At 48.0% G+C, this 7,745-nt stretch overlaps 1 long non-coding RNA gene across 1 annotated transcript; it reads right to left on the bottom strand.

The window, feature by feature from the left end:
• Positions 1 to 3,676: 3,676 nt before the first annotated feature.
• LOC128930743 (uncharacterized) lies at positions 3,677 to 6,451 on the bottom strand. The gene is made up of 3 exons (XR_013531945.1): positions 5,932 to 6,451; positions 4,567 to 4,699; positions 3,677 to 4,040 (listed from the first exon to the last, which is right to left on the bottom strand). It is a non-coding gene; the product is annotated as an uncharacterized LOC128930743 (long non-coding RNA).
• Positions 6,452 to 7,745: the final 1,294 nt, after the last annotated feature.

Below are 7,745 nucleotides of genomic sequence, written 5' to 3'. Positions count from 1 at the left end.
GGACGCCCAGGGCGCATGCGCGGGACTTCCAGGCGCCGCCGGGCCCCCCGCCGCCAACCCGTTACTCTGCCGCGCTTACGGGAGCCTGGGCGTGGCTTGGCGGACCCCCAGCGCGCATGCGCAGGACTTTCCGGGCGAACCCGTGGCCAACTGCCTCCAAATGGGTGGCCGAGCTGGAAGCAGGCTGTAGGCCTCTCCCGGCGGCCAGTCAGTGCCAGGGCGGTGGGCGTGTCCATGGAAGCCACGCCCCCGGCTGGGCCTGCAGCCGCAGCCTCCTCGGGTAAGCCTGGGTGAGAAGCCCTGGGAGCTCGCGGCAGGCGGCGGTGTGTGCGGGCACACGCGGGCTGCCCGCCCTTTGGAATTGTGGGCATGGAAGCCCTGTGCCCTAACTGCCATCATGAGTGTGGCAGGCCATTGATCCACAGGGAACACATGAAGCATCTCAGTTCGTTCGGCAGGCCAGGTAGATGGTACTGAGTATTCCAAGATCCAAGATCGAGAGGAGAGAGAGAGGCACCAGCGCTGGCTGCTGGGGCGAGGGCTGCGGAGAGGCTTGAGGAAGTGGGGCGGGGCAGGCGCCTGGAAGGAAAGTTGCCTAATATCTTGCTGGAGTGGAATTTGTCTGCTCCAGAGGTGGAAACTCTCGCTCGGACTCCTGCAGGTCTAGGCGCATACAGGCTCCGAGTACCTTGCTTCCTCCCTGAGGATGCTGGACTCGCAGGAGCATTCCAAAGCACCTGGCGTCCAGTGCCCTGGACACACCTTGTGGACCCAGAGGCTACCGCAAGCGCAGCAGCGGCCGTGGTACCTGCTGGCTGGGCTCTGTAAGACCAGGGCCTCCGCCTCCTGCTCCTGGGCCCCGGTTGGGGACCTGGCTCCTGTTGGGGACCTGGGCCCCACGGCAAGTGCCTAGGGCAGCCAGCCGGGTGGGGCTCCCCAGGAACCCTGGGTCCAGGTAGGCACGGCACGGGGTTCTCAGCAGGGGAGTCTAGGGCTGCCGGGGTCTTGGGGAGGACGCCGCAGGGCATGGTCTGTGAGCGCCCCCAGGAGGGGCCGAGTTCAGGCTGGAGGCTCTGCAAGGGTGGGCGGCTGGGGCGAGGAGCTAGGAGGCAGCCGTGCGGGAGGAGGCAGTGCTGGTGGTGGACGACGTGGTGGTGGACGACGTAATGGTGGACGTGGACGCGGTGGCCGAGGAGGGGGCTAACACCGAGGAGCGGCAGCAGGTGGACCAGCGGGCCCAGCCTAGCCCTGGCCCCAGCAAGCACTGGCTGGCAACGGACTCGCCGGAGGTCCTTCAATCGGAGCTGGGCTCCGTTAATGCCCCAGATGGCAGGGCATCTCCGGCTTCTGGGGAGACCCATATCCTTGCAGGTTTCAAGACTCGGGTTCCTGGGACACGGGGCTGCCCTCCTCTGCAAGGCAGGCACCAGCTCCCCAGACACGCTCTCCTCCCTTTTGCTGGCCCTGCCCCCAAAGGGGTGTCGTAGGCCCCTTGGGAGCATAGATAACCTCCGCCGCACCCACGAGAGCCCCTTGGGGAGCACCAGGCACAGCCCTGCAGCCCCTTCTACCCTCAGCGGTTTCCTCATGGGGAGTCATCCACCCCTCAGGGAGTTCGGGAGAGGAGAACACCATACAGCCAGAGAGCATCAGACCCTGTTCAGCAGCCAGCACACGAGGGCCTCGTGCGGCTCCGGAATCCTGAGGAAGCAGCCGCCTCATACCACCCAGCCCGCCCCCTAACCTCCTGACCACTTCTTCCGTGGGTGGCCCCTGGACAGCGTAGGCTTTCTCGGCCTCGTTCCACCCACGCCCAAGTCCACCACAGCCGTGAAGTGCCCCCACGCCGGACACAGTCAGAGGACCACCAAGAAAGGGTGCCAGGCCCAAGGTCTGCCGGAGACCCCTGCCCCACACTCTCTGCCCTCTTGCAGAGTTCCACTGTGTTTTATGGGACATTCACTCAATCATCTGGAGGCTCTTTGAGCAGAGGCAGATTGTGCAGCACAGCCAGATATTTCCCCCCCAGATCGCAAGCCACCATACAGTCTGGCTTACTTGCTTAGCTACATGATGGATTTGCAGGTCAGGCTGGGAAGCCTAGGTCTGGGGGAGAGGTCAGGACTCAGGGGTCGGCCTGGATCCGGGTGCGGGGGTGGGGTTTCTGGGGGGAGGGGCGAGCTGGGTGGAGGAAATGCCTGCTTCTCTCCAGCAGCTGGCAGGCCGCTTCAGCCCAGGTAGCTGAAATGGTCTCTTTGTGGCCCTACTCCTTCTCCCTTCGTCACCAGGCAGGTGGAGGAACTCAGCCATCCCAGGTACCAGCAGCAGGATGAAGTTCTCCTTTCCTCACAACCTTTACTTCGTCCGTGCGGTGATCATTAAGGAGTATCCCCTTGGTGTCCTAGGTAAGTAGTGCCTCCAGGCTCCCCAGGGGAAGTGGTGCGTGAGAGGCTAGGCCTGGCATGAGCCTTCCCCACTCCCCTCTCTCCAGGATACAGGGTGGTTGATTCCACTGCACTCCAGTGGCTCTAGGTTCATGAGGGTGAAGCCCCCATCTGCAGGCAGGCGGGACACCAACAACCTGAGCTTCTTCAGCTGCTTGGCTGATAATATGATAATATAGGGAAATAGACTCAAGAAAAGTTTTGAGTGACCTTCAGATTCCTTTAGAGTACTTACTTGTACATTTTTAACTTCTTTCCCCTGTGGCTCTGTTTATTATTTGTGATGTATATTTGTTTTCTTACTTGCCTCTTGTGGAATGTTTGTTTCAAAGGATTTTTTTAAAATTTTCCTGTTGGATATGTGAGTTTGCCTGTGAGCACTTTTTCGTGAACAGAATATGAACTTATGTTTATTTTTTCAGATGGAGTCTCACTCTGTTGCTCAGGCTGGCTGGAGTGTAGTGGTGTGATCTCAGCTCACTGCAACGTCCCCCTCCCAGCTTCAAGCAATTCCCCTGCCTCAGCCCGCTGAGGAGCTGGGATTACGGGTGCGTGCCACCATGCCCAGCTAATTTTTGTCATTTTAGTCAAGATGGGGTTTCACTATGTTTGGCAGGCTGGTCTCGAACCCCTGACCTCAAGTGATCCACCCACCTGGGCCTCCCAAAATGCCGGGATTTAAAGGCATGAGCCACCATGCCCGGCCTCATTTGTTTGTTTACGTATTTTAACTCTTGTTCTGTATTCTTCACGTACACATATTGTAGAGTGATTGTAATATTTTATCTATTGACTCACTACTTTAGTAGGATTTGAAAAGCAATGTTTTCATTCACTGAATACAGTGCTGCAAATAGGTTGAACCTTGCTTGGGTAGCACTGTCATTCTTTCCTTCATAAATTCTTCAGGAACTCTGATACTATTTTCCCCCACCTGAGGAGAACGTGCAGATATGAAAATTCGTGTGAGTGAGTAGGTGTGAAAATATAATCTGAAAGACCAGTGAAGTTCAGAAGTACAATTTCGCAGTGTTTGCATTTTTAATTCACATCGTTTTGAAAACGCTATTTGCAGAGAAATGAAATCCTGTATTCACGTTCATGTTAAAGACACACTCGTGAATCGTTTTCAAGAATGAAATGGAAACAATCCAAGGCCATGCGTTAGTTTAGGAAGTAATAACACGGCAGTTGTTATGAAGAAACACCATATTTATTGAATGTATGTTTAGAGAGATTTTAGAAGGCTTAAGTCAATATTTTAGCTTTTGTTGCTCTGGGGTTTTATCAGACTGTGACCAGACTGTAGCGTGACTAGTTATAGTCGCTAGGCTACCAAAGTCTCTGGGCTGCAGTAATTATTGCTGAAGAAAGTGGCAATGAGTTTGGCTGTTTAAGGAGAGTAGATGAATGAGCAGTTTCTACCCGAGGCCTGGCTTACTGGGTGGCCTTCTTTTGCTGACGTAGATAAGATCCAGGGAGCTGTGGACTCACTATAGTAGCTAGGGCTTTGAGACTGGCGAAGCCTATTTGCCTCCAACTGCCATAGCCAGTTATTGGCCTGCACATAATGGCACTTCCTGGACTCACCGACTCCTGTGAATTCAAACACAGAATTTGGATTTAAACTCTATCCCAACTTCTAAAACTTAGATTTAAATTTAAGTGGATAATAAGGATCTATTCAGAAGAAAGGGAGACATCAGTTAAGTGCATAGGTAAATTATCCTGATCAAATACATTCAAAAATATCACTGACAACTAATCCTTAAAACGTTATTTTCACTAGGGAAACGGAAAATGTTAAGCTCACCTTAAGCTCTGAGGTATAAAGATAGAATTATTAGAATAAGGGAATTATGTAAAATATCTATTTTGTTTGAAGAGCAGCATACTAGTGATTTAGCATGGCTAGAGATTAACAACCCATGTAAGAAAACTCAGATATTAACAAAGGTTTTTTTCAGAAAGTTTGTTCTGTAATTAAAGAATTTGAAAATTTATTCCTACTGATCAATGATTCATTTGTACTTCTCATTTAGGCATAGGCTCTATATCCATTTATACAGAAACAAAGTGATAGTTTCTAACCTGTTAAAAGACAAAAAGAATGACCGCATACCACATTTGCATCAGAGTCTTTGGCCTGAGTGATGAAGCAAAGGACAGAACTGCCTATGTCAGGGTACAGATGGGCACAACTTGAAGCTTCCATCACTTGCATCTTTAACATCCTGGACTCTCATCGGTCTCTCCTAGAAAGACAAATGGACTATAACTATCCCAAAGAACATACGTTACATGTAAACACTAAGCATTGAGATGAGACCACGATTTGTCTTATTCCTAATGTCCTGTAAACACATTTGCATCTGTAACTTATACAAAGAAATTCAGTTTATTTTATCATTATTATTTTATACCCTACATTAATGTATTTCATTCTTTTTCTAGTCTTTTTTTTTTTTTTTTTTTTTTTTTTTTGAGATTGAGTACTGCTCTGTCACCCAAGCTGGAGTGCAGTGGCGTGATCTCAGCTCACTGCAACCTCCACTTCCTGGGTTCAAACAATTCTCCTGCCTTAACCTTCTGAGTAGCGGAGATTACAGGAACACACCACCGTACCTGACTAATTTTGTATTTTTAGTAGAGATGGGTTTTCCCCCATGTTGGTCAGACTGGTCTCGAACTTTTGACCTTAGGGGATCCACCCGCCTCACCCTCCCAAATTGTTGGCACCACGCCTGGCACTTTTTCTTGCTTTTTTTTGAGATAAGTTCTTGCTTTTACACCCAGGTTGGAGTGGATTGGCATAGTCTTGGCTCACTGCAGCCTTGACCTCCTGGGTGCAAGCTATCCACCTGCCTCAGCTTCCCACATAGCCACATAGCTGTGCAACATCATCCCTGATTATTTTCCTTAGGTGAAGTCTTCCTATATCTCCCAAGATGGTATCAAACTCCTGGGCTGAAAGGCTCCTCCTAGTTAAATCTGCCACAGTGCTGGAACTATCCATAGCTCAGCCACTGCGGACAGCCTACTCACATTTTCATCGCTTTATAGATGCCACTCTTCAAAATTAACAAGTCAAGTTTAAATTATGCAATTTGAAATTCCGAGTGAAGTTCCACTTCATTTTCATGTAAAGGTAAAAAGAAACAAAATAACAAAACTCCTGTTTTTCCTTTGTCCAAAAGTTGGCCGAGTTGGGAATCAAATCATCTCTACTTTGGTTTATAAAACTTGACTGTACAGAGAAAGATTTTCATATAATTTTTTTCAGATCTGAATTCCTGTGACGTTATCATCACTATCATCGTCGTATAAAACATATACAAATTTCCTAGTGGGTATCTGATGAGGATTAAATGTATTATAGTTAATAATGAATACAGTTGTACTCATAGTTATTCTCTGAACCATAATATTAAGAATATGAACCTCATGTCTTTGAGCTACTACCCTAATGAGAAAAGTAACCGCTGACCTGGAATAAGATTTCGTGGCCCAGCGAGCCAGCATTCTGCACCATTCAGGTTCTTCAGATAGCCCAAGGGTGCTAAGAGCTGAGTGGGAGTCTGGACCTCTTGAAGGAGAAGTAATGCCAGGTCATTCCTTGCTGCCCCACTCCCCATCCGGAATCTCTCATGCAGTTAAATGGTAGACACCTTAACAAGTCTCAGGGATGCTCCTGGGTACCTCAGGCCCAGTGTCACAGCAGTGCCTTCAAGATTCCTGTGTATGTAGGCAAAGGTAATTAAAGTACATCCACTGGAAAACCTGAACCCTTCAAGACGACACCAGGATTTCCAGCATATATTTTTAGCCATGATACAGTAGGCAGGTTCCGAGTTCATCAGAGAAATCGGAAGTTTATGAATGGAGAGTCCACACACAATGGGATTGCAGAGGAATTAACCAACAGAAGTACCAATTAGCCAAACACAGAGAGGCAATTTATTTTTAGCCTAAAACAAGAAAGTTTTCTGTGTAAGTGAGATGGACCACTTGAACCAGGGCCGGGGCTTGTGAGATTTTTCTCAGAAAAACAATCAAGAAAGAGTTTTATTATTTCCACATTTCGATGTGAAAAAAGCCCGCGAGGTCGTGTGAATCAGATGAAGTTCAAGTAAGCACTCATGTACAAATAGCAGTTTCGCACTACGGAAGTTAATTTGCACGGAGAATCCTTCAGCAATATAATTAAGGGATAATGAATTATAGGGTATAGGAAGAGGCGCACAAACCTACATGTTCCGGACACAGTGGGCAGCTGTGAGAACCCAAGAGCTACTAATTGTGGAACCACTGCAGATCTGACTGCCACAGCTGATGATCACAGCCTGCCAAGGCATGGCATATCACAGAGAAATGTGATTTGCCAAAACTGAGGGGAAAAATAAGCACAGTTAATCTGTAGACCATTTTTTAAAGTTTTCCATCCCTCCTTGTAGGAATTCACTCAGGGTGGTGGCACAAATACTAAGCGAAAATATTTAGAGAAAGTTATTGAATAGTGTCGCAAACCCCTTTGGAAGACCTAAGGGTTTTTCTTTTTTCTGTAGTTTTTGGCTGAAAGCAGCCTAAATTCTTTTAAAATTTATTTAATAAGCAAAGCAAATAGCTAAGGTTTAATGGGGCAGTTTAGTTAATATCTTGTTTACTCATGTGGTTTTAAAAGTAACTTCTGAGCTGGATGGCCCTCTCAAGGAGAGGTCGACCAGGAAGATTACCATGTAATGCTGTTTACTGTGGGCATCAAAACCTGCACTTTTAACATATGGTGGTGTTGACTCAAGTTTAATTTGTCAATTAAACTTTACTAACTAAAAGTGAGTCTCACTGGCTGGTGGGAGTGTGGGGCGACAGTTGCAACTGTTATAGTGCTCTCCAGGGAGTCTTTAAGAGGCCATGGACCCTTAGCCAAACTGGCAAGACATAATATCTATGTGTCAGTATACTTCAGTCATCCATGGCTGAGTCAGGTCAGCAGGACAGACCCCGCGGATGGTAACCCCAACAGTAGTGCACAAATATCGGGCAACTCTGACACCTCCTATTTCTGCAAAACCAGGTAAGCATCTTTAAATATGACTAGCAAAAAACGAATGTCTGCCTATTTTTGGTTAGTGCATATTTCTTGAAAAAAAAAGTGTTCCTCTTACTCTTTTTCCAAGTTTATAATTTCTTTATGTCTTAGCTTACATTTGTTTAGCTGAAATGTTAGGAGTCATTCCACCTTTCTCCCCCACTGCAACATTTATGTAAGTACGTGAAAGTTCTTGAAGTAGGTAGACCACA

Source organism: Callithrix jacchus, chromosome Y, assembly GCF_049354715.1.
Source record: "Callithrix jacchus isolate 240 chromosome Y, calJac240_pri, whole genome shotgun sequence".
NCBI classification, from domain to species: Eukaryota; Metazoa; Chordata; class Mammalia; order Primates; family Cebidae; genus Callithrix; species Callithrix jacchus.
Note: the sequence above shows the minus strand (reverse complement) of the source record. Positions and strands in the feature narration are given on the sequence as shown.